Source organism: Crinia signifera, chromosome 8 (assembly GCF_055691185.1).
Source record: "Crinia signifera chromosome 8, ASM5569118v1, whole genome shotgun sequence".
Classification (NCBI taxonomy): Eukaryota; Metazoa; Chordata; class Amphibia; order Anura; family Myobatrachidae; genus Crinia; species Crinia signifera.
The window spans coordinates 89,163,818-89,191,487 of record NC_139224.1 but is presented as its reverse complement, the minus strand read 5'-3'; the positions used below and the strand labels follow the sequence as shown (position 1 = coordinate 89,191,487).

Here is a 27,670-nt window from a genome sequence, read left to right as displayed (position 1 = left end):
TCCAACTGCTTTTGGCAGCTAAACAGTGTTGAGCCTCTTTAGTAGTTTAATTTAAGACTCCCTGCTAATATGTCCTGTAGGTCTTTTTACATTACCAACACATGATTTTTTTCAGTAAGCCAATGTAGTTAGGAAAATTTTTCATAGCTTACCTGGTGATAGAAGTAGAAGAGGGCAAAAAAGTGCCTGTATTTCACCTACAGCCATACCACATTGGATAGGCCCAATCTCGCCTGATCTTGGAAGCTAAGCAGTGTTGGGCCTGGTTAGTACTTGGGTGGGAGACCACATGGGAACACCAGGTGCTCTAGGTCTTTTCACATTACTGGCAAATTGTTTTTATTCTCTAGCTATTTAAATTGGAAACTTTTTTTTTTATTGCCAGCACAGACATTTGGAAGAGGTCAAACAGACACAATAGCCATCACCTAAAGACTTACCACACTGTTTAGGCCCAATTCCAAATGCTTTTGGCAGCTAAACAGTGTTGAGCCTCTTTAGTAGTTTAATTTAAGACCCCCTGCTAATATCATGTTCTGTAGGTCTTTTTACATTACCAACACATGATTTTTTTCAGTAATCCAATACAGTTAGGAAACTTTTTTATTAGCTTACCTGGTGATAGAAGTAGAAGAGGGCAAAAAAGTGCCTTTATCTCGCCTACAGCCATACCACATTGGATAGACCCAATCGCGTCTGAACTTGGAAGCTAAGCAGTGTTGGGCCTGGTTAGTACTTGGGTGGGAGACCACATGGGAACACCAGGGGCTGTAGGCTTTTTCACATTACTGGCAAATTGTTTTTATTCTCTAGCTATTTAAATTGGAAACTTTTTCTTTTTATTGCCAGCACAGACATTTGGAAGAGGTCAAACAGACACAATAGCCATCACCTAAAGACTTACCACACTGTTTAGGCCCAATTCCAAATGCTTTTGGCAGCTAAACAGTGTTGAGCCTCTTTAGTAGTTTAATTTAAGACCCCCTGCTAATATCATGTCCTTTAGGTCTTTTTACATTACCAACACATGATTTATTTCAGTAAGCCAATACAGTTAGGAAACTTTTGTATTAGCTTACCTGGTGATAGAAGTAGAAGAGGGCAAAAAAGTGCCTTTATCTCGCCTACAGCCATACCACATTGGATAGACCCAATCGCGTCTGAACTTGGAAGCTAAGCAGTGTTGGGCCTGGTTAGTACTTGGGTGGGAGACCACATGGGAACACCAGGGGCTGTAGGCTTTTTCACATTACTGGCAAATTGTTTTTATTCTCTAGCTATTTAAATTGGAAACTTTTTCTTTTTATTGCCAGCACAGACATTTGGAAGAAGTCAAACAGACACAATAGCCATCACCTAAATACTTACCACACTGTTTAGGCCCAATTCCAAATGCTTTTGGCAGCTAAACAGTGTTGAGCCTCTTTAGTAGTTTAATTTAAGACCCCCTGCTAATATCATGTCCTTTAGGTCTTTTTACATTACCAACACATGATTTATTTCAGTAAGCCAATACAGTTAGGAAACTTTTGTATTAGCTTACCTGGTGATAGAAGTAGAAGAGGGCAAAAAAGTGCCTTTATCTCACCTACAGCCATACCACATTGGATAGGCCCAATCTCGTCTGATCTTGGAAGCTATGCAGTGCTGGGCCTGGTTAGTGCTTGGGTGGGAGACCACATGGGAACACCAGGTGCTGTAGGTTTTTCCACATTACTGGCAAATTGTTTTTATTCTCTAGCTATTTAAATTGTAAACTTTTTCTTTTTATTGCCAGCACAGACATTTGGAAGAGGTCAATCAGACACAATAGCCATCACCTAAAGACTTACCACACTGTTTAGGCCCAATTCCAAACGCTTTTGGCAGCTAAACAGTGTTGAGCCTCTTTAGTAGTTTAATTTAAGACCCCCTGCTAATATCATATCCTGTAGGTCTTTTTACATTACCAACACATGATTTTTTTCAGTAAGCCAATACAGTTAGGAAACTTTTTTATTAGCTTACCTGGTGATAGATGTAGAAGAGGGCAAAAAAGTGCCTGTATCTCACCTACAGCCATACCACTTTGGATAGGCCCAATCTCGTCTGATCTTGGAAGCTAAGCAGTGTTGGGCCTGGTTAGTACTTTGGTGGGAGACCACATGGGAACACCAGGTGCTGTAGGTTTTTTCACATTACTGGCAAATTGTTTTTATTCTCTAGCTATTTAAATTGGAAACTTTTTCTTTTAATTGCCAGCACAGACATTTGGAAGAGGTCAAACAGACACAATAGCCATCACCTAAAGACTTACCACACTGTTTAGGCCCAATTCCAAATGCTTTTGGCAGCTAAACAGTGTTGAGCCTCTTTAGTAGTTTAATTTAAGACCCCCTGCTAATATCATGTCCTGTAGGTCTTTTTACATTACCAACACATGATTTTTTTCAGTAAGCCAATACAGTTAGGAAACTTTTTTATTAGCTTACCTGGTGATAGAAGTAGAAGAGGGCAAAAAAGTGCCTTTATCTCACCTACAGCCATACCACATTGGATAGGCCCAATCTCGCCTGATCTTGGAAGCTAAGCAGTGTTAGGGAGTGGTCAGTACTTGGGTGGGAGACCACATGGGAACAACAGGTGCCGTAGGTTTTTTCACATTACTGGCAAATTGTTTTTATTCTCTAGCTATTTAAATTGGAAACTTTTTCTTTTTATTGCCAGCACAGACATTTGGAAGAGGTCAAACAGACACAATAGCCATCACCTAAAGACTTACCACACTGTTTAGGCCCAATTCCAACTGCTTTTGGCAGCTAAACAGTGTTGAGCCTCTTTAGTAGTTTAATTTAAGACCCCCTGCTAATATATCCTGTAGGTCTTTTTACATTACCAACACATGATTTTTTTCAGTAAGCCAATATAGTTAGGAAAATTTTTATTAGCTTACCTGGTGATAGAAGTAGAAGAGGGCAAAAAAGTGCCTGTATTTCACCTACAGCCATACCACATTGGATAGGCCCAATCTCGTCTGATCTTGGAAGCTAAGCAGTGTTGGGCCTGGTTAGTACTTGGGTGGGAGACCACATGGGAACACCAGGTGCTGTAGGTTTTTTCACATTACTTGCAAATTGTTTTTATTCTCTAGCTATTTAAATTGTAAACTTTTTCTTTTTATTGCCAGCACAGACATTTGGAAGAGGTCAAACAGACACAATAGCCATCACCTAAAGACTTACCACACTGTTTAGGCCCAATTCCAACTGCTTTTGGCAGCTAAACAGTGTTGAGCCTCTTTAGTAGTTTAATTTAAGACCCCCTGCTAATATCATGTTCTGTAGGTCTTTTTACATTACCAACACATTAATTTTTTTCAGTAAGCCAATACAGTTAGGAAACTTTTTTATTAGCTTACCTGGTGATAGAAGTAGAAGAGGGCAAAAAAGTGTCTGTACCTCACTTACAGCCATACCACATTGGAAAGGCCTGATCTTGGAAGCTGAGCAGTGTTGGGACTGGTTAGTACCTGGGTGGGAGACCACATGTGAACACCTGGTGCTGTAGGTTTTTTCACATTACTGGCAAATTGTTTTTATTCTCTAGCTATTTAAATTGTAAACTTTTTCTTTTTATTGCCAGCACAGACATTTGGAAGAGGTCAAACAGACACAATAGCCATCACCTAAAGACTTACCACACTGTTTAGGCCCAATTCCAAATGCTTTTGGCAGCAAAACAGTGTTGAGCCTCTTTAGTAGTTTAATTTAAGACCCCCTGCTAATATCATGTCCTGTAGGTCTTTTTACATTACCAACACATGATTTTTTTCAGTAAGCCAATACAGTTAGGAAACTTTTTTATTAGCTTACCTGGTGATAGATGTAGAAGAGGGCAAAAAAGTTCCTGTATCTCACCTACAGCCATACCACATTGGATAGGCCCAATCTCGTCTGATCTTGGAAGCTAAGCAGTGTTGGGCCTGGTTAGTACTTGGGTGGGAGACCACATGGGAACACCAGGTGCTGTAGGTTTTTTCACATTACTGGCAAATTGTTTTTATTCTCTAGCTATTTAAATTGGAAACTTTTTCTTTTTATTGCCAGCACTGACATTTGGAAGAGGTCAAACAGACACAATAGCCATCACCTAAAGACTTACCACACTGTTTAGGCCCAATTCCAAATGCTTTTGGCAGCTAAACAATGTTGAGCCTCTTTAGTAGTTTAATTTAAGACCCCCTGCTAATATCATGTTCTGTAGGTCTTTTTACATTACCAACACATGATTTTTTTCAGTAATCCAATACAGTTAGGAAACTTTTTTATTAGCTTACCTGGTGATAGAAGTAGAAGAGGGCAAAAAAGTGCCTTTATCTCGCCTACAGCCATACCACATTGGATAGACCCAATCGCGTCTGAACTTGGAAGCTAAGCAGTGTTGGGCCTGGTTAGTACTTGGGTGGGAGACCACATGGGAACACCAGGGGCTGTAGGCTTTTTCACATTACTGGCAAATTGTTTTTATTCTCTAGCTATTTAAATTGGAAACTTTTTCTTTTTATTGCCAGCACAGACATTTGGAAGAGGTCAAACAGACACAATAGCCATCACCTAAAGACTTACCACACTGTTTAGGCCCAATTCCAAATGCTTTTGGCAGCTAAACAGTGTTGAGCCTCTTTAGTAGTTTAATTTAAGACCCCCTGCTAATATCATGTCCTGTAGGTCTTTTTACATTACCAACACATGATTTTTTTCAGTAAGCCAATACAGTTAGTAAACTTTTGTATTAGCTTACCTGGTGATAGAAGTAGAAGAGGGCAAAAAAGTGCCTTTATCTCACCTACAGCCATACCACATTGGATAGGCCCAATCTCGTCTGATCTTGGAAGCTATGCAGTGTTGGGCCTGGTTAGTGCTTGGGTGGGAGACCACATGGGAACACCAGGTGCTGTAGGGTTTTCCACATTACTGGCAAATTGTTTTTATTCTCTAGCTATTTAAATTGTAAACTTTTTCTTTTTATTGCCAGCACAGACATTTGGAAGAGGTCAATCAGACACAATAGCCATCACCTAAAGACTTACCACACTGTTTAGGCCCAATTCCAAACGCTTTTGGCAGCTAAACAGTGTTGAGCCTCTTTAGTAGTTTAATTTAAGACCCCCTGCTAATATCATATCCTTTAGGTCTTTTTACATTACCAACACATGATTTTTTTCAGTAAGCCAATACAGTTAGGAAACTTTTTTATTAGCTTACCTGGTGATAGATGTAGAAGAGGGCAAAAAAGTGCCTGTATCTCACCTACAGCCATACCACATTGGATAGGCCCAATCTCGTCTGATCTTGGAAGCTAAGCAGTGTTGGGCCTGGTTAGTACTTGGTGGGAGACCACATGGGAACACCAGGTGCTGTAGGTTTTTTCACATTACTGGCAAATTGTTTTTATTCTCTAGCTATTTAAATTGGAAACTTTTTCTTTTTATTGCCAGCACAGACATTTGGAAGAGGTCAAACAGACACAATAGCCATCACCTAAAGACTTACCACACTGTTTAGGCCCAATTCCAAATGCTTTTGGCAGCTAAACAGTGTTGAGCCTCTTTAGTAGTTTAATTTAAGACCCCCTGCTAATATCATGTCCTGTAGGTCTTTTTACATTACCAACACATGATTTTTTTCAGTAAGCCAATGTAGTTAGGAAAATTTTTCATAGCTTACCTGGTGATAGAAGTAGAAGAGGGCAAAAAAGTGCCTGTATTTCACCTACAGCCATACCACATTGGATAGGCCCAATCTCGCCTGATCTTGAAAGCTAAGCAGTGTTGGGCCTGGTTAGTACTTGGGTGGGAGACCACATGGGAACACCAGGTGCTCTAGGTCTTTTCACATTACTGGCAAATTGTTTTTATTCTCTAGCTATTTAAATTGGAAACTTTTTCTTTTTATTGCCAGCACAGACATTTGGAAGAGGTCAAACAGACACAATAGCCATCACCTAAAGACTTACCACACTGTTTAGGCCCAATTCCAAATGCTTTTGGCAGCTAAACAGTGTTGAGCCTCTTTAGTAGTTTAATTTAAGACCCCCTGCTAATATCATGTCCTGTAGGTCTTTTTACATTACCAACACATGATTTTTTTCAGTAATTCAATACAGTTAGGAAACTTTTGTATTAGCTTACCTGGTGATAGAAGTAGAAGAGGGCAAAAAAGTGCCTCTATCTCACCTACAGCCATACCACATTGGATAGGCCCAATCTCGTCTGATCTTGGAAGCTAAGCAGTGTTGGGCCTGGTTAGTGCTTGGGTGGGAGACCACATGGGAACACCAGGTGCTGTGGGATTTTTCACATTACTGGCAAATTGGTTTTATTCTCTAGCTATTTAAATTGAAAACTTTTTCTTTTTATTGCCAGCACAGACATTTGGAAGAGGTCAAACAGACACAATAGCCATCACCTAAAGACTTACCACACTGTTTAATCTCAATTCCAACTGCTTTTGGCAGCTAAACAGTGTAGAGCCTCTTTAGTAGTTTAATTTAAGACCCCCTGCTAATATCATGTCCTGTAGGTCTTTTTACATTACCAACACATGATTTTTTTAGTAAGCCAATACAGTTAGGAAACTTTTTTATTAGCTTACCTGGTGATAGAAGTAGAAGAGGGCAAAAAAGTGACCGGAATCTCACCTACAGCCATACCACATTGGATAGGCCCAATGTCGTCTGATCTTGGAAGCTAAGCAGTGTTGGGCCTGATTAGTACTTAGGTGGGAGACCACATGGGAACACCAGGTGCTGTAGGTTTTTTCACATTACTGGCAAATTGTTTTTATTCTCTAGCTATTTCAATTGGAAACTTTTTCTTTTTATTGCCAGCACAGACATTTGGAAGAGGTCAAACAGACACAATAGCCATCACCTAAAGACTTACCACACTGTTTAGGCCCAATTCCAACTGCTTTTGGCAGCTAAACAGTGTTGAGCCTCTTTAGTAGTTTAATTTAAGACCCCCTGCTAATATCATGTCCTGTAGGTCTTTTTACATTACCAACACATTAATTTTTTTCAGTAAGCCAATACAGTTAGGAAACTTTTTTATTAGCTTACATGGTGATAGAAGTAGAAAAGGGCAAAAAAGTGCCTGTATCGCACCTACAACCATACCACATTGGATAGGCCCAATCTCGTCTGATCTTGGAAGCTACGCAGTGTTGGGACTGGTTAGTACTTGGGTGGGAGACCACATGGGAACACCTGGTGCTGTAGGTTTTTTCACATTACTGGCAAATTGTTTTTATTCTCTAGCTATTTAAATTGTAAACTTTTTCTTTTTATTGCCAGCACAGACATTTGGAAGAGGTAAAACAGACACAATAGCCATCACCTAAAGACTTACCACACTGTTTAGGCCCAATTCCAACTGCTTTTGGCAGCTAAACAGTGTTGAGCCTCTTAAGTAGTTTAATTTAAGACCCCCTGCTAATATCATGTCCTGTAGGTCTTTTTACATTACCAACACATGATTTGTTTCAGTAAGCCAATACAGTTAGGAAACTTTTTTATTAGCTTACCTGGTGATAGATGTAGAAGAGGGCAAAAAAGTGCCTGTATCTCACCAATAGACATACCACATTGGATAGGCCCAATCTTATCTGATCTTGGAAGCTAAGCAGTTTTGGGCTTGGTTACTACTTGTTTGGGAGACCACATGGGAACACCAGGTGCTGTAGTTTTTTCACATTACTGGCAATTTTTTTTATTCTCTAGCTATTTAAATTGGAAACTTTTTCTTTTTATTGCCAGCACAGACATTTGGAAGAGGTCAAACAGACAAAAAAGCCATCACCTAAAGACTTACCACACTGTTTAGGCCCAATTCCAACTGCTTTTGGCAGCTAAACAGTGTTGAGCCTCTTTAGTAGTTTAATTTAAGACCCCCTGCTAATATCATGTCCTGTAGGTCTTTTTACATTACCAACACATGATTTTTTTCAGTAAGCCAAAACAGTTAGGAAACTTTTTTATTAGCTTACCTGGTGATAGAAGTAGAAGAGGGCAAAAAAGTGCCTGTATCTCACCTACAGCCATACCACATTGGATAGGCCCAATCTCGTCTGATCTTGGAAGCTAAGCAGTGTTGGGCCTGGTTAGTACTTGGGTGGGAGACCACATGGGAACACCAGGTGATGTAGGTTTTTTCACATTACTGGCAAATTGTTTTTATTCTCTAGCTATTTAAATTGGAAACTTTTTCTTTTTATTGCCAGCACAGACATTTGGAAGAGGTCAAACAGACACAATAGCCATCACCTAAAGTCTTACCACACTGTTTAGGCCCAATTCCAACTGCTTTTGGCAGCTAAACAGTGTTGAGCCTCTTTAGTAGTTTAATTTAAGACCCCCTGCTAATATCATGTCCTATAGGTCTTTTTACATTACCAACACATTAATTTTTTTCAGTAAGCCAATACAGTTAGGAAACTTTTTTATTAGCTTACCTGGTGATAGAAGTAGAAGAGGGCAAAAAAGTGCGTGTATCTCACCTATAGCCATACCACATTGGATAGGCCCAATCTCGTCTGATCTTGGAAGCTAAGCAGTGTTGGGACTGGTTAGTACTTGGGTGGGAGACCACATGGGAACACCAGGTGCTGTAGGTTTTTTAACATTACTGGCAAATTGTTTTTATTCTCTAGCTATTTAAATCGGAAACTTTTTCTTTTTATTGCCAGCACAGACATTTGGAAGAGGTCAAACAGACACAATAGCCATCACCTAAAGACTTACTACACTGTTTAGGCCCAATTCCAACTGCTTTTGGCAGCTAAACAGTGTTGAGCCTCTTTAGTAGTTTAATTTAAGACCCCCTGCTAATATCATGTCCTGTAGGTCTTTTTACATTACCAACACATTAATTTTTTTCAGTAAGCCAATACAGTTAGGAAACTTTTTTATTAGCTTACCTGGTGATAGATGTAGAAGAGGGCAAAAAAGTGCCTGTATCTCACCTACAGCCATACCACATTGGATAGGCCTAATCTCGTCTGATCTTGGAAGCTAAGCGGTGTTGGGCCTTGTTAGTACTTGGGTGGGAGACCACATGGGAACACCAGGTGTTGTAGGTTTTTTCACATTACTGGCAAATTGCTTTTATTCTCTAGCTATTTAAATTGGAAACTTTTTCTTTTTATTGCCAGCACTGACATTTGGAAGAGGTCAAACAGACACAATAGCCATCACCTAAAGACTTACCACACTGTTTAGGCCCAATTCCAAATGCTTTTGGCAGCTAAACAGTGTTGAGCCTCTTTAGTAGTTTAATTTAAGACCCCCTGCTAATATCATGTTCTGTAGGTCTTTTAACATTACCAACACATGATTTTTTTCAGTAATCCAATACAGTTAGGAAACTTTTTTATTAGCTTACCTGGTGATAGAAGTAGAAGAGGGCAAAAAAGTACCTGTATTTCACCTACAGCCATTCCACATTGGATAGGCCAAATCTCGTCTGATCTTGGAAGCTAAGCAGTGTTGGGCCTGGTTAGTACTTGGGTGGGAGACCACATGGGAACACCAGGTGCTGAAGGTTTTTCACATTACTGGCAAATTGTTTTTATTCTTTAGCTATTTAAATTGGAAACTTTTTCTTTTTATTGCCAGCACAGACATTTGGAAGAGGTCAAACAGACACAAAAGCCATCACCTAAAGACTTACCACACTGTTTAGGCCCAATTTCAACTGCTTTTGGCAGCTAAACAGTGTTGAGCCTCTTTAGTAGTTTAATTTAAGACCCCCTGCTAATATCATGTCCTGTAGGTCTTTTTACATTACCAACACATGATTTTTTTAGTAAGCCAATACAGTTAGGAAACTTTTTTAATAGCTTACCTGGTGATAGAAGTAGAAGAGGGCAAAAAAGTGCCTTTGTCACACCAATAGACATACCACATTGGATAGGCCCAATCTTATCTGACGTTGGAAGCTAAGCAGTGTTGGGCTTGGTTACTACTTGTTTGGGAGACCACATGGGAACACCAGGTGCTGTAGGTTTTTCACATTACTGGCAATTTTTTTTATTCTCTAGCTATTTAAATTGGAAACTTTTTCTTTTTATTGCCAGCACAGACATTTGGAAGAGGTCAAACAGACAAAATAGCCATCACCTAAAGACTTACCACACTGTTTAGGCCCAATTCCAACTGCTTTTGGGAGCTAAACAGTGTTGAGCCTCTTTAATAGTTTAATTTAAGACCCCCTGCTAATATCATGTCCCGTAGGTCTTTTTACATTACCAACACATGATTTTTTTCAGTAAGCCAATACAGTTAGGAAACTTTTTTATTAGCTTACCTGGTGATAGATGTAGAAGAGAACAAAAAAGTGCCTGTATCTCACCTACAGCCATACCACATTGGATAGGCCCAATCTCATCTGTTCTTGAAAGCTAAGCAGTGTTGGGCCTGGTTAGTACTTGGGTGGGAGACCACATGGGAACACCAGGTGCTGTAGGTTTTTTCACATTACTGGCAAATTGTTTTTATTCTCTAGCTATTTAAATTGGAAACTTTTTCTTTTTATTGCCAGCAGTGACATTTGGAAGAGGTCAAACAGACACAATAGCCATCACCTAAAGACTGAACACACTGTTTAGGCCCAATTCCAACTGCTTTTGGCAGCTAAACAGTATTGAGTCTCTTAAGTAGTTTAATTTAAGACACCCTTCTAATATAATGTCCTGTAGGTCTTTTTACATTACCAACACATGATTTTTTTCAGTAAGCCAATACAGTTAGGAAACTTTTTTTATTAGCTTACCTGGTGATAGAAGTAGAAGAGGGCAAAAAAGTGCCTGTATCTCACCTACAGCTATACCACATTGGATAGGCCTAATCTCGTCTGATCTTGGAAGCTAAGCAGTGTTGGGCCTGGTTAGTACTTGGGTGGGAGACCACATGGGAACACCAGGTGCTGTAGGTTTTTTCACATTACTGGCAAATTGTTTTTATTCTCTAGCTATTTAAATTGGAAACTTTTTCTTTCTATTGCCAGTACAGACATTTGGAAGAGGTCAAACAGACACAATAGCCATCACCTAAAGACTTACCACACTGTTTAGGCCCAATTCCAAATGCTTTTGGCAGCTAAACAGTGTTGAGCCTCTTTAGTAGTTTAATTTAAGACCCCCTGCTAATATCATGTCCTGTAGGTCTTTTTACATTACCAACACATGATTTTTTTCAGTAAGCCAATACAGTTAGGAAACTTTTGTATTAGATTGCCTGGTGATAGAAGTAGAAGAGGGCAAAAAAGTGCCTGTATCTCACCTACAGCTATACCACATTGGATAGGCCCAATCTCGTCTGATCTTGGAAGCTAAGCAGTGTTGGGTCTGGTTAGTACTTGGGTGGGAGACCACATGGGAACACAAGGTGCTGTAGGTTTTTTCACATTACTGGCAAATTGTTTTTATTCTCTAGCTATTTAAATTGTAAACTTTTTCTTTTTATTGCCAGCACAGACATTTGGAAGAGGTCAAACAGACACAATAGCCATCACCTAAAGACTTACCACACTGTTTAGGCCCAATTCCAAATGCTTTTGGCAGCTAAACAGTGTTGAGCCTCTTTAGTAGTTTAATTTAAGACCCCCTGCTAATATCATGTCCTGTAGGTCTTTTTACATTACCAACACATGATTTTTTTCAGTAAGCCAATACAGTTAGGAAACTTTTTTATTAGCTTACCTGGTGATAGATGTAGAAGAGGGCAAAAAAGTGCATGTATCTCACCTACAGCCATACCACATTGGAAAGGCCCAATCTCATCTGATCTTGGAAGCTAATCAGTGTTGGGCCTGGTTAGTACTTGGGTGGGAGACCACATGGGAACACCAGGTGCTGTAGGTTTTTTTCAAATTACTGGCAAATTGTTTTTATTCTCTAGCTATTTAAATTGGAAACTTTTTCTTTTTATTGCCAGCACTGACATTTGGAAGAGGTCAAACAGACACAATAGCCATCACCTAAAGACTTACCACACTGTTTAGGCCCAATTCCAACTGCTTTTGGCAGCTAAACAGTGTTGAGTCTCTTTAGTAGTTTAATTTAAGACCCCCTGCTAATATCATGTCCTGTAGGTCTTTTTACATTACCAACACATGATTTTTTTCAGTAAGCCAATACAGTTAGGAAACTTTTTTATTAGCTTACCTGGTGATAGATGTAGAAGAGGGCAAAAAAGTGCATGTATCTCACCTACAGCCATACCACATTGGAAAGGCCCAATCTCATCTGATCTTGGAAGCTAATCAGTGTTGGGCCTGGTTAGTACTTGGGTGGGAGACCACATGGGAACACCAGGTGCTGTAGGTTTTTTTCAAATTACTGGCAAATTGTTTTTATTCTCTAGCTATTTAAATTGGAAACTTTTTCTTTTTATTGCCAGCACTGACATTTGGAAGAGGTCAAACAGACACAATAGCCATCACCTAAAGACTTACCACACTGTTTAGGCCCAATTCCAACTGCTTTTGGCAGCTAAACAGTGTTGAGTCTCTTTAGTAGTTTAATTTAAGACCCCCTGCTAATATAATGTCCTGTAGGTCTTTTTACATTACCAACACATGATTTTTTTCAGTAAGCCAATACAGTTAGGAAACTTTTTTATTAGCTTACCTGGTGATAGAAGTAGAAGAGGGCAAAAAAGTGCCTGTATCTCACCTACAGCCATACCACATTGGATAGGCCCAATCTCGTCTGATCTTGGAAGCTAAGCAGTGTTGGGCCTGGTTAGTACTTGAGTGGGAGACCACATGGGAACACCAGGTGCTGTAGGATTTTTCACATTACTGGCAAATTGTTTTTATTCTCTAGCTATTTAAATTGGAAACTTTTTCTTTCTATTGCCAGTACAGACATTTGGAAGAGGTCAAACAGACACAATAGCCATCACCTAAAGACTTACCACACTGTTTAGGGCCAATTCCAACTGCTTTTGGCAGCTAAACAGTGTTGAGCCTCTTTAGTAGTTTAATTTAAGACCCCCTGCTAATATCATGTCCTGTAGGTCTTTTTACATTACCAACACATGATTTTTTTCAGTAAGCCAATACAGTTAGGAAACTTTTGTATTAGCTTACCTGGTGATAGAAGTAGAAGAGGGCAAAAAAGTGCCTTTATGTCGCCTACAGCCATACCACATTGGATAGGCCCAATCTAGTCTGATCTTGCAAGCTAAGCAGTGTTGGGCCTGGTTAGTACTTGGGTGGGAGACCACATGGGAACACCAGGTGCTGTAGGTTTTTTCACATTACTTGCAAATTGTTTTTATTCTCTAGCTATTTAAATTGGAAACTTTTTCTTTCTATTGCCAGTACAGACATTTGGAAGAGGTCAAACAGACACAATAGCCATCACCTAAAGACTTACCACACTGTTTAGGCCCAATTCCAAATGCTTTTGGCAGCTAAACAGTGTTGAGCCTCTTTAGTAGTTTAATTTAAGACCCCCTGCTAATATCATGTCCTGTAGGTCTTTTTACATTACCAACACATGATTTTTTTCAGTAAGCCAATACAGTTAGGAAACTTTTTTATTAGCTTACCTGGTGATAGAAGTAGAAGAGGGCAAAAAAGTGCCTTTATCTCACCTACAGCCATACCACATTGGATAGGCCCAATCTCGCCTGATCTTGGAAGCTAAGCAGTGTTGGGCCTTGTTACTACTTGGGTGGGAGACCACATGGGAACACCAGGTGCTGTAGGTTTTTTCACATTACTGGCAAATTGTTTTTATTCTCTAGCTATTTAAATTGGAAACTTTTTCTTTTTATTGCCAGCACAGACATTTGGAAGAGTTCAAACAGACACAATAGCCATCACCTAAAGACTTACCACACTGTTTAGGCCCAATTCCAACTGCTTTTGGCAGCTAAACAGTGTTGAGTCTCTTTATCTGTTTAATTTAAGACCCCCTGCTAATATAATGTCCTGTAGGTCTTTTAACATTACCAACACATGATTTTTTTCAGTAAGCCAATACAGTTAGGAAACTTTTTTATTAGCTTACCTGGTGATAGAAGTAGAAGAGGGCAAAAAAGTGCCTGTATCTAACCTACAGCCATACCACATTGCATAGGCCAAATCTCGTCTGATCTTGGAAGCTAAGCAGTGTTGGGCCTGGTTAGTACATGGGTGGGAGACCATATGGGAACACCAGGTGCTGTAGGTTTTTTCACATTACTGGCAAATTGTTTTTATTCTCTAGCTATTTAAATTGGAAACTTTTTCTTTCTATTGCCAGTACAGACATTTGGAAGAGGTCAAACAGACACAATAGCCATCACCTAAAGACTTAGCACACTGTTTAGGCCCAATTCCAAATGCTTTTGGCAGCTAAACAGTGTTGAGCCTCTTTAGTAGTTTAATTTAAGACCCCCTGCTAATATCATGTCCTGTAGGTCTTTTTACATTACCAACACATGATTTTTTTCAGTAAGCCAATACAGTTAGGAAACTTTTGTATTAGCTTACCTGGTGATAGAAGTAGAAGAGGGCAAAAAAGTGCCTTTATCTCACCTACAGCCATACCACATTGGATAGGCCCAATCTCGCCTGATCTTGGAAGCTAAGCAGTGTTGGGCCTGGTTAGTACTTGGGTGGGAGACCACATGGGAACACCAGGTGCTCTAGGTCTTTTCACATTACTGGCAAATTGTTTTTATTCTCTAGCTATTTAAATTGGAAACTTTTTCTTTTTATTGCCAGCACAGACATTTGGAAGAGTTCAAACAGACACAATAGCCATCACCTAAAGACTTACCACACTGTTTAGGCCCAATTCCAACTGCTTTTGGCAGCTAAACAGTGTTGAGTCTCTTTATTTGTTTAATTTAAGACCCCCTGCTAATATCATGTCCTGTAGGTCTTTTTACATTACCAACACATGATTTTTTTCAGTAAGCCAATATAGTTAGGAAAATTTTTATTAGCTTACCTGGTGATAGAAGTAGAAGAGGGCAAAAAAGTGCCTGTATTTCACCTACAGCCATACCACATTGGATAGGCCCAATCTCGTCTTATCTTGGAAGCTAAGCAGTGTTGGGCCTGGTTAGTACTTGGGTGGGAGACCATGTGGGAACACCAGGTGCTCTAGGTCTTTTCACATTACTGGCAAATTGTTTTTATTCTCTAGCTATTTAAATTGGAAACTTTTTCTTTTTATTGCCAGTACAGACATTTGGAAGAGGTCAAACAGACACAATAGCCATCACCTAAGGACTTACCACACTGTTTAGGCCCAATTCCAACTGCTTTTGGCAGCTAAACAGTGTTGAGCCTCTTTAGTAGTTTAATTTAAGACCCCCTGCTAATACAATGTCCTGTAGGTCTTTTTACATTACCAACACATGATTTTTTTCAGTAAGCCAATACAGTTAGGAAACTTTTTTATTAGCTTACCTGGTGATAGAAGTAGAAGAGGGCAAAAAATTGCCTGTATCTCACCTACAGCCATACCACATTGGATAGGCCCAATCTCGTCTGATCTTGGAAGCTAAGCAGTGTTGGGCCTGGTTAGTACTTGAGTGGGAGACCATATGGGAACACCAGGTGCTGTAGGTTTTTTCACATTACTGGCAAATTGTTTTTATTCTCTAGCTATTTAAATTGGAAACTTTTTCTTTCTATTGCCAGTACAGACATTTGGAAGAGGTCAAACAGACACAATAGCCATCACCTAAAGACTTACCACAATGTTTAGGCCCAATTCCAAATGCTTTTGGCAGCTAAACAGTGTTGAGCCTCTTTAGTAGTTTAATTTAAGACCCCCTGCTAATATCATGTCCTGTAGGTCTTTTTACATTAACAACACATGATTTTTTTCAGTAAGCCAATACAGTTAGGAAACTTTTTTATTAGCTTACCTGGTGATAGAAGTAGAAGAGGGCAAAAAAGTGCCTTTATCTCACCTACAGCCATACCACATTGGATAGGCCCAATCTCGCCTGATCTTGGAAGCTAAGCAGTGTTGGGCCTGGTTAGTACTTGGGTGGGAGACCACATGGGAACACCAGGTGCTCTAGGTCTTTTCACATTACTGGCAAATTGTTTTTATTCTCTAGCTATTTAAATTGGAAACTTTTTCTTTTTATTGCCAGCACAGACATTTGGAAGAGGTCAAACAGACACAATAGCCATCACCTAAAGACTTACCACACTGTTTAGGGCCAATTCCAACTGCTTTTGGCAGCTAAACAGTGTTGAGCCTCTTTAGTAGTTTAATTTAAGACCCCCTGCTAATATCATGTCCTGTAGGTCTTTTTACATTACCAACACATGATTTTTTTCAGTAAGCCAATACAGTTAGGAAACTTTTGTATTAGCTTACCTGGTGATAGATGTAAAAGAGGGCAAAAAAGTGCCTTTATCTCGCTTACAGCCGTACCACATTGGATAGGCCCAATCTCGTCTGATCTTGGAAGCTAATCAGTGTTGGGCCTGGTTAGTACTTGGGTGGGAGACCACATGGGAACACCAGGTGCTGTAGGTTTTTTCACATTACTGGCAAATGGTTTTTATTCTCTAGCTATTTAAATTGGAAACTTTTTCTTTCTATTGCCAGTACAGACATTTGGAAGAGGTCAAACAGACACAATAGCCATCACCTAAAGACTTACCACACTGTTTAGGCCCAATTCCAAATGCTTTTAGCAGCTAAACAGTGTTGAGCCTCTTTAGTAGTTTAATTTAAGACCACCTGCTAATATCATGTCCTGTAGGTCTTTTTACATTACCAACACATGATTTTTTTCAGTAATCCAATACAGTTAGGAAACTTTTTTATTAGCTTACCTGGTGATAGAAGTAGAAGAGGGCAAAAAAGTGCCTTTATCTCACCTGCAGCCATACCACATTGGACAGGCCCAATCTCGCCTGATCTTGGAAGCTAAGCAGTGTTGGGCCTGGTTAGTACTTGGGTGGGAGACCACATGGGAACACCAGGTGCTGTAGGTTTTTTCACATTACTGGCAAATTGTTTTTATTCTCTAGCTATTTAAATTGGAAACTTTTTCTTTTTATTGCCAGCACAGACATTTGGAAGAGGTCAAACAGACACAATAGCCATCACCTAAAGACTTACCACACTGTTTAGGCCCAATTCCAAATGCTTTTGGCAGCTAAACAGTGTTGAGCCTCTTTAGTAGTTTAATTTAAGACCCCCTGCTAATATCATGTCCTGTAGGTCTTTTTACATTACCAACACATGATTTTTTTCAGTAAGCCAATACAGTTAGGAAACTTTTTTATTAGCTTACCTGGTGATAGAAGTAGAAGAGGGCAAAAAAGTGCCTTTATCTCACCTACAGCCATACCACATTGGATAGGCCCAATCTCGCCTGATATTGGAAGCTAAGCAGTGTTGGGCCTGGTTAGTACTTGGGTGGGAGACCACATGGGAACACCAGGTGCTGTAGGTTTTTTCACATTACTGACAAAATGTTTTTATTCTCTAGCTATTTAAATTGGAAACTTTTTCTTTTTATTGCCAGCACAGACATTTGGAAGAGGTCAAACAGACACAATAGCCATCACCTAAAGACTTACCACACTGTTAAGGCCCAATTCCAACTGCTTTTGGCAGCTAAACAGTGTTGAGCCTCTTTAGTAGTATAATTTAAGACCCCCTGCTAATATCATGTCCTGTAGGTCTTTTTACATTACCAACACATGATTTTTTTCAGTAAGCCAATATAGTTAGGAAACTTTTTTATTAGCTTACCTGGTGATAGAAGTAGAAGAGGGCAAAAAAGTGCCTGTATTTCACCTACAGCCATACCACATTGGATAGGCCCAATCTCGTCTTATCTTGGAAGCTAAGCAGTGTTGAGCCTGGTTAGTACTTGGGTGGGAGACCACATGGGAATACCAGGTGCTCTAGGTCTTTTCACATTACTGGCAAATTGTTTTTATTCTCTAGCTATTTAAATTGGAAACTTTTTCTTTTTATTGCCAGCAAAGACATTTGGAAGAGGTCAAACAGACACAATAGCCATCACCTAAAGACTTACTACACTGTTTAGGCCCAATTCCAAATGCTTTTGGCAGCTAAACAGTGTTGAGCCTCTTTAGTAGTTTAATTTAAGACCCCCTGCTAATATCATGTCCTGTAGGTCTTTTTACATTACCAACACATGATTTTTTTCAGTAAGCCAATACAGTTAGGAAACTTTTTTATTAGCTTACCTGGTGATAGAAGTAGAAGAGGGCAAAAAAGTGCCTGTATTTTAACTACAGCCATACCACATTGGATAGTCCCAATCTCGTCTGATCTTGGAAGCTAAGCAGTGTTGGGCATGGTTAGTACTTGGGTGGGGGAACACCAGGTGCTCTAGGTCTTTTCACATTACTGGCAAATTGTTTTCATTCTCTAGCTATTTAAATTGGAAACTTTTTCTTTTTATTGCCAGCACAGACATTTGGAAGAGGTCAAACAGACACAATAGCCATCACCTAAAGACTTACCACACTGTTTAGGCCCAATTCCAACTGCTTTTGGCAGCTAAACAGTGTTGAGCCTCTTTAGTAGTTTAATTTAAGACCCCCTGCTAATATCATGTCCTGTAGGTCTTTTTACATTACCAACACATGATTTTTTTCAGTAAGCCAATACAGTTAGGAAACTTTTTTATTAGCTTACCTGGTGATAGAAGTAGAAGAGGGCAAAAAAGTGCCTATATCTCACCTACAGCCATACCACATTGGATAGGCCCAATCTCGCCTGATCTTGGAAGCTAAGCAGTGTTGGGCCTGGTTAGTACTTGGGTGAGAGACCACATCGGAACACCAGGTGCTGTAGGTTTTTCACATTACTGGCAAATTGTTTTTATTCTCTAGCTATTTAAATTGGAAACTTTTTCTTTTTATTGCCAGCACAGACATTTGGAAGAGGTCAAACAGACAATATAGCCATCACCTAAAGACTTACTACACTGTTTAGGCCCAATTCCAAATGCTTTTGGCAGCTAAACAGTGTTGAGCCTCTTTAGTAGTTTAATTTAAGACCCCCTGCTAATATCATGTCCTGTAGGTCTTTTTACATTACCAACACATGATTTTTTTCAGTAAGCCAATACAGTTAGGAAACTTTTTTATTAGCTTACCTGGTGATAGAAGTAGAAGAGGGCAAAAAAGTGCCTTTATCTCACCTACAGCCATACCACATTGGATAGGCCCAATCTCGCCTGATCTTGGAAGCTAAGCAGTGTTGGGCCTGGTTAGTACTTGGGTGAGAGACCACATCGGAACACCAGGTGCTGTAGGTTTTTCACATTACTGGCAAATTGTTTTTATTCTCTAGCTATTTAAATTGGAAACTTTTTCTTTTTATTGCCAGCAAAGACATTTGGAAGAGGTCAAACAGACACAATAGCCATCACCTAAAGACTTACTACACTGTTTAGGCCCAATTCCAAATGCTTTTGGCAGCTAAACAGTGTTGAGCCTCTTTAGTAGTTTAATTTAAGACCCCCTGCTAATATCATGTCCTGTAGGTCTTTTTACATTACCAACACATGATTTTTTTCAGTAAGCCAATACAGTTAGGAAAATTTTTATTAGCTTACCTGGTGATAGAAGTAGAAGAGGGCAAAAAAGTGCCTGTATTTTACCTACAGCCATACCACATTGGATATGCCCAATCTCGTCTGATCTTGGAAGCTAAGCAGTGTTGGGCCTGGTTAGTACTTGGGTGGGAGACCACATGGGAACACCAGGTGCTCTAGGTCTTTTTACCTTACTGGCAAATTGTTTTTATTCTCTAGCTATTTAAATTGCAAACTTTTTCTTTTTATTGCCAGCACAGACATTTGGAAGAGGTCAAACAGACACAATAGCCATCACCTAAAGACTTACCACACTGTTTAGGCCCAATTCCAAATGCTTTTGGCAGCTAAACAGTGTTGAGCCTCTTTAGTAGTTTAATTTAAGACCCCCTGCTAATATCATGTCCTGTAGGTCTTTTTACATTACCAACACATGATTTTTTTCAGTAAGCCAATACAGTTAGGAAACTTTTTTATTAGCTTACCTGGTGATAGAAGTAGAAGAGGGCAAAAAAGTGCCTTTATTTCACCTACAGCCATACCACATTGGATAGGCCCAATCTCGCCTGATCTTGGAAGCTAAGCAGTGTTGGGCCTGGTTAGTACTTGGGCGGGAGACCACATGGGAACACAAGGTGCTCTAGGTCTTTTCACATTACTGGCAAATTGTTTTCATTCTCTAGCTATTTAAATTGGAAACTTTTTCTTTTTATTGCCAGCACAGACATTTGGAAGAGGTCAAACAGACACAATAGCCATCACCTAAAGACTTACCACACTGTTTAGGCCCAATTCCAACTGCTTTTGGCAGCTAAACAGTGTTGAGCCTCTTTAGTAGTTTAATTTAAGACCCCCTGCTAATATCATGTTCTGTAGGTCTTTTTACATTACCAACACATTAATTTTTTTCAGTAAGCCAATACAGTTAGGAAACTTTTTTATTAGCTTACCTGGTGATAGAAGTAGAAGAGGGCAAAAAAGTGCCTATATCTCACCTACAGCCATACCACATTGGATAGGCCCAATCTCGTCTGATCTTGGAAGCTAAGCAGTGTTGGGACTGGTTAGTACTTGGGTGGGAGACCACATGGGAACACCTGGTGCTGTTGGTTTTTTCACATTACTGGCAAATTGTTTTTATTCTCTAGCTATTTAAATTGTAAACTTTTTCTTTTTATTGCCAGCACAGACATTTGGAAGAGGTTAAACAGACACAATAGCCATCACCTAAAGACTTACCACACTGTTTAGGCCCAATTCCAACTGCTTTTGGCAGCTAAACAGTGTTGAGCCTCTTTAGTAGTTTAATTTAAGACCCCCTGCTAATATCATGTCCTGTAGGTCTTTTTACATTACCAACACATGATTTTTTTCAGTAAGCCAATACAGTTAGGAAACTTTTGTATTAGCTTACCTGGTGATAGAAGTAGAAGAGGGCAAAAAAGTGCCTTTATGTCGCCTACAGCCATACCACATTGGATAGGCCCAATCTAGTCTGATCTTGGAAGCTAAGCAGTGTTGGGCCTGGTTAGTACTTGGGTGGGAGACCACATGGGAACACCAGGTGCTGTAGGTTTTTTCACATTACTTGCAAATTGTTTTTATTCTCTAGCTATTTAAATTGGAAACTTTTTCTTTCTATTGCCAGTACAGACATTTGGAAGAGGTCAAACAGACACAATAGCCATCACCTAAAGACTTACCACACTGTTTAGGCCCAATTCCAAATGCTTTTGGCAGCTAAACAGTGTTGAGCCTCTTTAGTAGTTTAATTTAAGACCCCCTGCTAATATCATGTCCTGTAGGTCTTTTTACATTACCAACACATGATTTTTTTCAGTAAGCCAATACAGTTAGGAAACTTTTTTATTAGCTTACCTGGTGATAGAAGTAGAAGAGGGCAAAAAAGTGCCTTTATCTCACCTACAGCCATACCACATTGGATAGGCCCAATCTCGCCTGATCTTGGAAGCTAAGCAGTGTTGGGCCTTGTTACTACTTGGGTGGGAGACCACATGGGAACACCAGGTGCTGTAGGTTTTTTCACATTACTGGCAAATTGTTTTTATTCTCTAGCTATTTAAATTGGAAACTTTTTCTTTTTATTGCCAGCACAGACATTTGGAAGAGTTCAAACAGACACAATAGCCATCACCTAAAGACTTACCACACTGTTTAGGCCCAATTCCAACTGCTTTTGGCAGCTAAACAGTGTTGAGTCTCTTTATTTGTTTAATTTAAGACCCCCTGCTAATATAATGTCCTGTAGGTCTTTTTACATTACCAACACATGATTTTTTTCAGTAAGCCAATACAGTTAGGAAACTTTTTTATTAGCTTACCTGGTGATAGAAGTAGAAGAGGGCAAAAAAGTGCCTGTATCTCACCTACAGCCATACCACATTGCATAGGCCAAATCTCGTCTGATCTTGGAAGCTAAGCAGTGTTGGGCCTGGTTAGTACATGGGTGGGAGACCATATGGGAACACCAGGTGCTGTAGGTTTTTTCACATTACTGGCAAATTGTTTTTATTCTCTAGCTATTTAAATTGGAAACTTTTTCTTTCTATTGCCAGTACAGACATTTGGAAGAGGTCAAACAGACACAATAGCCATCACCTAAAGACTTAGCACACTGTTTAGGCCCAATTCCAAATGCTTTTGGCAGCTAAACAGTGTTGAGCCTCTTTAGTAGTTTAATTTAAGACCCCCTGCTAATATCATGTCCTGTAGGTCTTTTTACATTACCAACACATGATTTTTTTCAGTAAGCCAATACAGTTAGGAAACTTTTGTATTAGCTTACCTGGTGATAGAAGTAGAAGAGGGCAAAAAAGTGCCTTTATCTCACCTACAGCCATACCACATTGGATAGGCCCAATCTCGCCTGATCTTGGAAGCTAAGCAGTGTTGGGCCTGGTTAGTAATTGGGTGGGAGACCACATGGGAACACCAGGTGCTCTAGGTCTTTTCACATTACTGGCAAATTGTTTTCATTCTCTAGCTATTTAAATTGGAAACTTTTTCTTTTTATTGCCAGCACAGACATTTGGAAGAGGTCAAACAGACACAATAGCCATCACCTAAAGACTTACCACACTGTTTAGGCCCAATTCCAAATGCTTTTGGCAGCTAAACAGTGTTGAGCCTCTTTAGTAGTTTAATTTAAGACCCCCTGCTAATATCATGTCCTGTAGGTCTTTTTACATTACCAACACATGATTTTTTTCTGTAATCCAATACAGTTAGGAAACTTTTTTATTAGATTACCTGGTGATAGAAGTAGAAGAGGGCAAAAAAGTGCCTTTATCTCACCTACAGCCATACCACATTGGATAGGCCCAATCTCGCCTGATCTTGGAAGCTAAGCAGTGTTGGGCCTGGTTACTACTTGGGTTGGAGACCACATGGGAACACCAGGTGCTGTAGGTTTTTTCACATTACTGGCAAATTGTTTTTATTCTCTAGCTATTTAAATTGGAAACTTTTTCTTTTTATTGCCAGCACAGACATTTGGAAGATGTCAAACAGACACAATAGCCATCACCTAAAGACTTACCACACTGTTTAGGCCCAATTCCAACTGCTTTTGGCAGCTAAACAGTGTTGAGTCTCTTTATTAGTTTAATTTAAGACCCCCTGCTAATATAATGTCCTGTAGGTCTTTTTACATTACCAACACATGATTTTTTTCAGTAAGCCAATACAGTTAGGAAACTTTTTTATTAGCTTACCTGGTGATAGAAGTAGAAGAGGGCAAAAAAGTGCCTTTCTCTCACCTACAGCCATACCACATTGGATAGGCCCAATCTCGTCTGATCTTGGAAGCTAAGCAGTGTTGGGCCTGGTTAGTACTTGGGTGGGAGACCACATGGGAACACCAGGTGCTCTAGGTCTTTTCACATTACTGGCAAATTGTTTTCATTCTCTAGCTATTTAAATTGGAAACTTTTTCTTTTTATTGCCAGCACAGACATTTGGAAGAGGTCAAACAGACACAATAGCCATCACCTAAAGATTTACCACACTGTTTAGGCCCAATTCCAACTGCTTTTGGCAGCTAAACAGTGTTGAGCCTCTTTAGTAGTTTAATTTAAGACCCCCTGCTAATATCATGTCCTGTAGGTCTTTTTACATTACCAACACATTAATTTTTTTCAGTAAGCCAATACAGTTAGGAAACTTTTTTATTAGCTTACCTGGTGATAGAAGTAGAAGAGGGCAAAAAAGTGCCTACATATCACCTACAGCCATACCACATTGGATAGGCCCAATCTCGTCTGATCTTGGAAGCTAAGCAGTGTTGGGACTGGTTAGTACTTGGGTGGGAGACCACATGGGAACACCTGGTGCTGTAGGTTTTTTCACATTACTGGCAAATTGTTTTTATTCTCTAGCTATTTAAATTGTAAACTTTTTCTTTTTATTGCCAGCACAGACATTTGGAAGAGGTCAAACAGACACAATAGCCATCACCTAAAGACTTACCACACTGTTTAGGCCCAATTCCAACTGCTTTTGGCAGCTAAACAGTGTTGAGCCTCTTTAGTAGTTTAATTTAAGACCCCCTGCTAATATCATGTCCTGTAGGTCTTTTTACATTACCAACACATGATTTTTTTCAGTAAGCCAATACAGTTAGGAAAATTTTTATTAGCTTACCTGGTGATAGAAGTAGAAGAGGGCAAAAAAGTGCCTGTATTTTACCTACAGCCATACCACATTGGATAGGCCCAATCTCATCTGATCTTGGAAGCTAAGCAGTGTTGGGCCTGGTTAGTACTTGGGTGGGAGACCACATGGGAACACCAGGTGCTCTAGGTCTTTTCACATTACTGGCAAATTGTTTTTATTCTCTAGCTATTTAAATTGGAAACTTTTTCTTTTTATTGCCAGCACAGACATTTGGAAGAGGTCAAACAGACACAATAGCCATCACCTAAAGACTTACCACACTGTTTAGGGCCAATTCCAACTGCTTTTGGCAGCTAAACAGTGTTGAGCCTCTTTAGTAGTTTAATTTAAGACCCCCTGCTAATATCATGTCCTGTAGGTCTTTTTACATTACCAACACATGATTTTTTTTCAGTAAGCCAATACAGTTAGGAAACTTTTGTATTAGCTTACCTGGTGATAGAAGTAGAAGAGGGCAAAAAAGTGCTTTTATGTCGCCTACAGCCATACCACATTGGATAGGCCCAATCTAGTCTGATCTTGCAAGCTAAGCAGTGTCGGGCCTGGTTAATACTTGGGTGGGAGACCACATGGGAACACCAGGTGCTGTAGGTTTTTTCACATTACTTGCAAATTGTTTTTATTCTCTAGCTATTTAAATTGGAAACTTTTTCTTTCTATTGCCAGTACAGACATTTGGAAGAGGTCAAACAGACACAATAGCCATCACCTAAAGACTTACCACACTGTTTAGGCCCAATTCCAAATGCTTTTGGCAGCTAAACAGTGTTGAGCCTCTTTAGTAGTTTAATTTAAGACCCCCTGCTAATATCATGTCCTGTAGGTCTTTTTACATTACCAACACATGATTTTTTTCAGTAAGCCAATACAGTTAGGAAACTTTTTTATTAGCTTACCTGGTGATAGAAGTAGAAGAGGGCAAAAAAGTGCCTTTATCTCACCTACAGCCATACCACATTGGATAGGCCCAATCTCGCCTGATCTTGGAAGCTAAGCAGTGTTGGGCCTTGTTACTACTTGGGTGGGAGACCACATGGGAACACCAGGTGCTGTAGGTTTTTTCACATTACTGGCAAATTGTTTTTATTCTCTAGCTATTTAAATTGGAAACTTTTTCTTTGTATTGCCAGCACAGACATTTGGAAGAGTTCAAACAGACACAATAGCCATCACCTAAAGACTTACCACACTGTTTAGGCCCAATTCCAACTGCTTTTGGCAGCTAAACAGTGTTGAGTCTCTTTATTTGTTTAATTTAAGACCCCCTGCTAATATAATGTCCTGTAGGTCTTTTTACATTACCAACACATGATTTTTTTCAGTAAGCCAATACAGTTAGGAAACTTTTTTATTAGCTTACCTGGTGATAGAAGAAGAAGAGGGCAAAAAAGTGCCTGTATCTAACCTACAGCCATACCACATTGCATAGGCCAAATCTCGTCTGATCTTGGAAGCTAAGCAGTGTTGGGCCTGGTTAGTACATGGGTGGGAGACCATATGGGAACACCAGGTGCTGTAGGTTTTTTCACATTACTGGCAAATTGTTTTTATTCTCTAGCTATTTAAATTGGAAACTTTTTCTTTCTATTGCCAGTACAGACATTTGGAAGAGGTCAAACAGACACAATAGCCATCACCTAAAGACTTAGCACACTGTTTAGGCCCAATTCCAAATGCTTTTGGCAGCTAAACAGTGTTGAGCCTCTTTAGTAGTTTAATTTAAGACCCCCTGCTAATATCATGTCCTGTAGGTCTTTTTACATTACCAACACATGATTTTTTTCAGTAAGCCAATACAGTTAGGAAACTTTTGTATTAGCTTACCTGGTGATAGAAGTAGAAGAGGGCAAAAAAGTGCCTTTATCTCACCTACAGCCATACCACATTGGATAGGCCCAATCTCGCCTGATCTTGGAAGCTAAGCAGTGTTGGGCCTGGTTAGTACTTGGGTGGGAGACCACATGGGAACACCAGGTGCTCTAGGTCTTTTCACATTACTGGCAAATTGTTTTTATTCTCTAGCTATTTAAATTGGAAACTTTTTCTTTTTATTGCCAGCACAGACATTTGGAAGAGTTCAAACAGACACAATAGCCATCACCTAAAGACTTACCACACTGTTTAGGCCCAATTCCAACTGCTTTTGGCAGCTAAACAGTGTTGAGTCTCTTTATTTGTTTAATTTAAGACCCCCTGCTAATATAATGTCCTGTAGGTCTTTTTACATTTCCAACACATGATTTTTCTCAGTAAGCCAATACAGTTAGGAAACTTTTTTATTAGCTTACCTGGTGATAGAAGTAGAAGAGGGCAAAAAAGTGCCTGTATTTTACCTACAGCCATACCACATTGGATAGGCCCAATCTCATCTGATCTTGGAAGCTAAGCAGTGTTGGGGTTGGTTAGTACTTGGGTGGGAGACCACATGGGAACACCAGGTGCTCTAGGTCTTTTCACATTACTGGCAAATTGTTTTTATTCTCTAGCTATTTAAATTGGAAACTTTTTCTTTTTATTGCCAGCACAGACATTTGGAAGAGGTCAAACAGACACAATAGCCATCACCTAAAGACTTACCACACTGTTTAGGGCCAATTCCAACTGCTTTTGGCAGCTAAACAGTGTTGAGCCTCTTTAGTAGTTTAATTTAAGACCCCCTGCTAATATCATGTCCTGTAGGTCTTTTTACATTACCAACACATGATTTTTTTCAGTAAGCCAATACAGTTAGGAAACTTTTGTATTAGCTTACCTGGTAATAGAAGTAGAAGAGGGCAAAAAAGTGCCTTTATGTCGCCTACAGCCATACCACATTGGATAGGCCCAATCTAGTCTGATCTTGCAAGCTAAGCAGTGTTGGGCCTGGTTAGTGCTTGGGTGGGAGACCACATGGGAACACCAGGTGCTGTAGGTTTTTTCACATTACTTGCAAATTGTTTTTATTCTCTAGCTATTTAAATTGGAAACTTTTTCTTTCTATTGCCAGTACAGACATTTGGAAGAGGTCAAACAGACACAATAGCCATCACCTAAAGACTTAGCACACTGTTTAGGCCCAATTCCAAATGCTTTTGGCAGCTAAACAGTGTTGAGCCTCTTTAGTAGTTTAATTTAAGACCCCCTGCTAATATCATGTCCTGTAGGTCTTTTTACATTACCAACACATGATTTTTTTCAGTAAGCCAATACAGTTAGGAAACTTTTGTATTAGCTTACCTGGTGATAGAAGTAGAAGAGGGCAAAAAAGTGCCTTTATCTCACCTACAGCCATACCACATTGGATAGGCCCAATCTCGCCTGATCTTGGAAGCTAAGCAGTGTTGGGCCTGGTTAGTACTTGGGTGGGAGACCACATGGGAACACCAGGTGCTCTAGGTCTTTTCAC

The 27,670-nt window shown here is 39.7% G+C and overlaps 22 non-coding genes and 36 pseudogenes across 22 annotated transcripts; all 58 read left to right on the top strand.

Moving 5' to 3' along the window:
- The first annotated feature begins 195 nt into the window (after positions 1–195).
- Positions 196–314, top strand: LOC146027949 (5S ribosomal RNA; annotated as a pseudogene).
- A 344-nt stretch (positions 315–658) lies between these two features.
- LOC146033223 (5S ribosomal RNA) lies at positions 659–777 on the top strand. The gene has a single exon (XR_014458632.1). It is a non-coding gene; the product is annotated as a 5S ribosomal RNA (ribosomal RNA).
- Positions 778–1,122: 345 nt separating this feature from the next.
- Positions 1,123–1,241, top strand: LOC146033222 (5S ribosomal RNA). Its single transcript, XR_014458631.1, has one exon. It is a non-coding gene; the product is annotated as a 5S ribosomal RNA (ribosomal RNA).
- Positions 1,242–1,586: 345 nt separating this feature from the next.
- Positions 1,587–1,705, top strand: LOC146028218 (5S ribosomal RNA; annotated as a pseudogene).
- A 345-nt stretch (positions 1,706–2,050) lies between these two features.
- On the top strand, positions 2,051–2,169 carry LOC146033786 (5S ribosomal RNA). Its single transcript, XR_014459194.1, has one exon. It is a non-coding gene; the product is annotated as a 5S ribosomal RNA (ribosomal RNA).
- Positions 2,170–2,514: 345 nt separating this feature from the next.
- LOC146029759 (5S ribosomal RNA) lies at positions 2,515–2,634 on the top strand (annotated as a pseudogene).
- A 341-nt stretch (positions 2,635–2,975) lies between these two features.
- LOC146032498 (5S ribosomal RNA) lies at positions 2,976–3,094 on the top strand. Its single transcript, XR_014457930.1, has one exon. It is a non-coding gene; the product is annotated as a 5S ribosomal RNA (ribosomal RNA).
- Positions 3,095–3,894: 800 nt separating this feature from the next.
- Positions 3,895–4,013, top strand: LOC146032497 (5S ribosomal RNA). The gene has a single exon (XR_014457928.1). It is a non-coding gene; the product is annotated as a 5S ribosomal RNA (ribosomal RNA).
- A 345-nt stretch (positions 4,014–4,358) lies between these two features.
- On the top strand, positions 4,359–4,477 carry LOC146033221 (5S ribosomal RNA). Its single transcript, XR_014458630.1, has one exon. It is a non-coding gene; the product is annotated as a 5S ribosomal RNA (ribosomal RNA).
- Positions 4,478–4,822: 345 nt separating this feature from the next.
- Positions 4,823–4,941, top strand: LOC146028527 (5S ribosomal RNA; annotated as a pseudogene).
- A 345-nt stretch (positions 4,942–5,286) lies between these two features.
- Positions 5,287–5,404, top strand: LOC146034267 (5S ribosomal RNA). Its single transcript, XR_014459674.1, has one exon. It is a non-coding gene; the product is annotated as a 5S ribosomal RNA (ribosomal RNA).
- Positions 5,405–5,748: 344 nt separating this feature from the next.
- On the top strand, positions 5,749–5,867 carry LOC146028506 (5S ribosomal RNA; annotated as a pseudogene).
- A 345-nt stretch (positions 5,868–6,212) lies between these two features.
- Positions 6,213–6,331, top strand: LOC146027909 (5S ribosomal RNA; annotated as a pseudogene).
- A 345-nt stretch (positions 6,332–6,676) lies between these two features.
- On the top strand, positions 6,677–6,795 carry LOC146027908 (5S ribosomal RNA; annotated as a pseudogene).
- A 346-nt stretch (positions 6,796–7,141) lies between these two features.
- Positions 7,142–7,260, top strand: LOC146028871 (5S ribosomal RNA; annotated as a pseudogene).
- A 345-nt stretch (positions 7,261–7,605) lies between these two features.
- LOC146029757 (5S ribosomal RNA) lies at positions 7,606–7,724 on the top strand (annotated as a pseudogene).
- A 343-nt stretch (positions 7,725–8,067) lies between these two features.
- On the top strand, positions 8,068–8,186 carry LOC146034484 (5S ribosomal RNA). The gene has a single exon (XR_014459891.1). It is a non-coding gene; the product is annotated as a 5S ribosomal RNA (ribosomal RNA).
- A 346-nt stretch (positions 8,187–8,532) lies between these two features.
- Positions 8,533–8,651, top strand: LOC146027591 (5S ribosomal RNA). The gene has a single exon (XR_014454985.1). It is a non-coding gene; the product is annotated as a 5S ribosomal RNA (ribosomal RNA).
- A 346-nt stretch (positions 8,652–8,997) lies between these two features.
- Positions 8,998–9,116, top strand: LOC146028367 (5S ribosomal RNA; annotated as a pseudogene).
- Positions 9,117–9,461: 345 nt separating this feature from the next.
- LOC146028362 (5S ribosomal RNA) lies at positions 9,462–9,580 on the top strand (annotated as a pseudogene).
- A 343-nt stretch (positions 9,581–9,923) lies between these two features.
- On the top strand, positions 9,924–10,042 carry LOC146029746 (5S ribosomal RNA; annotated as a pseudogene).
- Positions 10,043–10,385: 343 nt separating this feature from the next.
- LOC146034791 (5S ribosomal RNA) lies at positions 10,386–10,504 on the top strand. The gene has a single exon (XR_014460194.1). It is a non-coding gene; the product is annotated as a 5S ribosomal RNA (ribosomal RNA).
- Positions 10,505–10,850: 346 nt separating this feature from the next.
- LOC146034412 (5S ribosomal RNA) lies at positions 10,851–10,969 on the top strand. Its single transcript, XR_014459818.1, has one exon. It is a non-coding gene; the product is annotated as a 5S ribosomal RNA (ribosomal RNA).
- A 345-nt stretch (positions 10,970–11,314) lies between these two features.
- On the top strand, positions 11,315–11,433 carry LOC146028260 (5S ribosomal RNA; annotated as a pseudogene).
- Positions 11,434–11,778: 345 nt separating this feature from the next.
- On the top strand, positions 11,779–11,897 carry LOC146033083 (5S ribosomal RNA). The gene has a single exon (XR_014458494.1). It is a non-coding gene; the product is annotated as a 5S ribosomal RNA (ribosomal RNA).
- Positions 11,898–12,243: 346 nt separating this feature from the next.
- LOC146033081 (5S ribosomal RNA) lies at positions 12,244–12,362 on the top strand. The gene has a single exon (XR_014458492.1). It is a non-coding gene; the product is annotated as a 5S ribosomal RNA (ribosomal RNA).
- A 346-nt stretch (positions 12,363–12,708) lies between these two features.
- LOC146034519 (5S ribosomal RNA) lies at positions 12,709–12,827 on the top strand. Its single transcript, XR_014459924.1, has one exon. It is a non-coding gene; the product is annotated as a 5S ribosomal RNA (ribosomal RNA).
- A 345-nt stretch (positions 12,828–13,172) lies between these two features.
- LOC146028412 (5S ribosomal RNA) lies at positions 13,173–13,291 on the top strand (annotated as a pseudogene).
- A 345-nt stretch (positions 13,292–13,636) lies between these two features.
- Positions 13,637–13,755, top strand: LOC146028643 (5S ribosomal RNA; annotated as a pseudogene).
- Positions 13,756–14,100: 345 nt separating this feature from the next.
- Positions 14,101–14,219, top strand: LOC146028294 (5S ribosomal RNA; annotated as a pseudogene).
- Positions 14,220–14,564: 345 nt separating this feature from the next.
- Positions 14,565–14,683, top strand: LOC146027948 (5S ribosomal RNA; annotated as a pseudogene).
- Positions 14,684–15,027: 344 nt separating this feature from the next.
- LOC146028705 (5S ribosomal RNA) lies at positions 15,028–15,146 on the top strand (annotated as a pseudogene).
- A 345-nt stretch (positions 15,147–15,491) lies between these two features.
- On the top strand, positions 15,492–15,610 carry LOC146033846 (5S ribosomal RNA). The gene has a single exon (XR_014459255.1). It is a non-coding gene; the product is annotated as a 5S ribosomal RNA (ribosomal RNA).
- A 345-nt stretch (positions 15,611–15,955) lies between these two features.
- On the top strand, positions 15,956–16,074 carry LOC146027947 (5S ribosomal RNA; annotated as a pseudogene).
- A 345-nt stretch (positions 16,075–16,419) lies between these two features.
- LOC146027911 (5S ribosomal RNA) lies at positions 16,420–16,538 on the top strand (annotated as a pseudogene).
- A 345-nt stretch (positions 16,539–16,883) lies between these two features.
- On the top strand, positions 16,884–17,002 carry LOC146034954 (5S ribosomal RNA). Its single transcript, XR_014460357.1, has one exon. It is a non-coding gene; the product is annotated as a 5S ribosomal RNA (ribosomal RNA).
- A 345-nt stretch (positions 17,003–17,347) lies between these two features.
- Positions 17,348–17,466, top strand: LOC146027708 (5S ribosomal RNA). The gene has a single exon (XR_014455096.1). It is a non-coding gene; the product is annotated as a 5S ribosomal RNA (ribosomal RNA).
- A 345-nt stretch (positions 17,467–17,811) lies between these two features.
- Positions 17,812–17,930, top strand: LOC146029138 (5S ribosomal RNA; annotated as a pseudogene).
- Positions 17,931–18,729: 799 nt separating this feature from the next.
- On the top strand, positions 18,730–18,848 carry LOC146028466 (5S ribosomal RNA; annotated as a pseudogene).
- Positions 18,849–19,192: 344 nt separating this feature from the next.
- Positions 19,193–19,311, top strand: LOC146028465 (5S ribosomal RNA; annotated as a pseudogene).
- A 343-nt stretch (positions 19,312–19,654) lies between these two features.
- On the top strand, positions 19,655–19,773 carry LOC146033603 (5S ribosomal RNA). Its single transcript, XR_014459012.1, has one exon. It is a non-coding gene; the product is annotated as a 5S ribosomal RNA (ribosomal RNA).
- A 345-nt stretch (positions 19,774–20,118) lies between these two features.
- Positions 20,119–20,237, top strand: LOC146029228 (5S ribosomal RNA; annotated as a pseudogene).
- Positions 20,238–20,583: 346 nt separating this feature from the next.
- On the top strand, positions 20,584–20,702 carry LOC146027873 (5S ribosomal RNA; annotated as a pseudogene).
- Positions 20,703–21,047: 345 nt separating this feature from the next.
- Positions 21,048–21,166, top strand: LOC146035109 (5S ribosomal RNA). Its single transcript, XR_014460512.1, has one exon. It is a non-coding gene; the product is annotated as a 5S ribosomal RNA (ribosomal RNA).
- Positions 21,167–21,511: 345 nt separating this feature from the next.
- On the top strand, positions 21,512–21,630 carry LOC146028642 (5S ribosomal RNA; annotated as a pseudogene).
- A 345-nt stretch (positions 21,631–21,975) lies between these two features.
- On the top strand, positions 21,976–22,094 carry LOC146028293 (5S ribosomal RNA; annotated as a pseudogene).
- A 345-nt stretch (positions 22,095–22,439) lies between these two features.
- On the top strand, positions 22,440–22,558 carry LOC146028819 (5S ribosomal RNA; annotated as a pseudogene).
- A 345-nt stretch (positions 22,559–22,903) lies between these two features.
- LOC146028775 (5S ribosomal RNA) lies at positions 22,904–23,022 on the top strand (annotated as a pseudogene).
- Positions 23,023–23,367: 345 nt separating this feature from the next.
- LOC146034814 (5S ribosomal RNA) lies at positions 23,368–23,486 on the top strand. The gene has a single exon (XR_014460218.1). It is a non-coding gene; the product is annotated as a 5S ribosomal RNA (ribosomal RNA).
- Positions 23,487–23,832: 346 nt separating this feature from the next.
- Positions 23,833–23,951, top strand: LOC146035030 (5S ribosomal RNA). The gene has a single exon (XR_014460433.1). It is a non-coding gene; the product is annotated as a 5S ribosomal RNA (ribosomal RNA).
- Positions 23,952–24,295: 344 nt separating this feature from the next.
- LOC146034451 (5S ribosomal RNA) lies at positions 24,296–24,414 on the top strand. Its single transcript, XR_014459858.1, has one exon. It is a non-coding gene; the product is annotated as a 5S ribosomal RNA (ribosomal RNA).
- A 346-nt stretch (positions 24,415–24,760) lies between these two features.
- LOC146029102 (5S ribosomal RNA) lies at positions 24,761–24,879 on the top strand (annotated as a pseudogene).
- A 345-nt stretch (positions 24,880–25,224) lies between these two features.
- Positions 25,225–25,343, top strand: LOC146028641 (5S ribosomal RNA; annotated as a pseudogene).
- Positions 25,344–25,688: 345 nt separating this feature from the next.
- Positions 25,689–25,807, top strand: LOC146028292 (5S ribosomal RNA; annotated as a pseudogene).
- A 345-nt stretch (positions 25,808–26,152) lies between these two features.
- On the top strand, positions 26,153–26,271 carry LOC146027946 (5S ribosomal RNA; annotated as a pseudogene).
- A 345-nt stretch (positions 26,272–26,616) lies between these two features.
- Positions 26,617–26,735, top strand: LOC146028598 (5S ribosomal RNA; annotated as a pseudogene).
- A 345-nt stretch (positions 26,736–27,080) lies between these two features.
- Positions 27,081–27,199, top strand: LOC146029071 (5S ribosomal RNA; annotated as a pseudogene).
- A 345-nt stretch (positions 27,200–27,544) lies between these two features.
- LOC146027944 (5S ribosomal RNA) lies at positions 27,545–27,663 on the top strand (annotated as a pseudogene).
- The last annotated feature ends 7 nt before the right edge of the window (positions 27,664–27,670 follow it).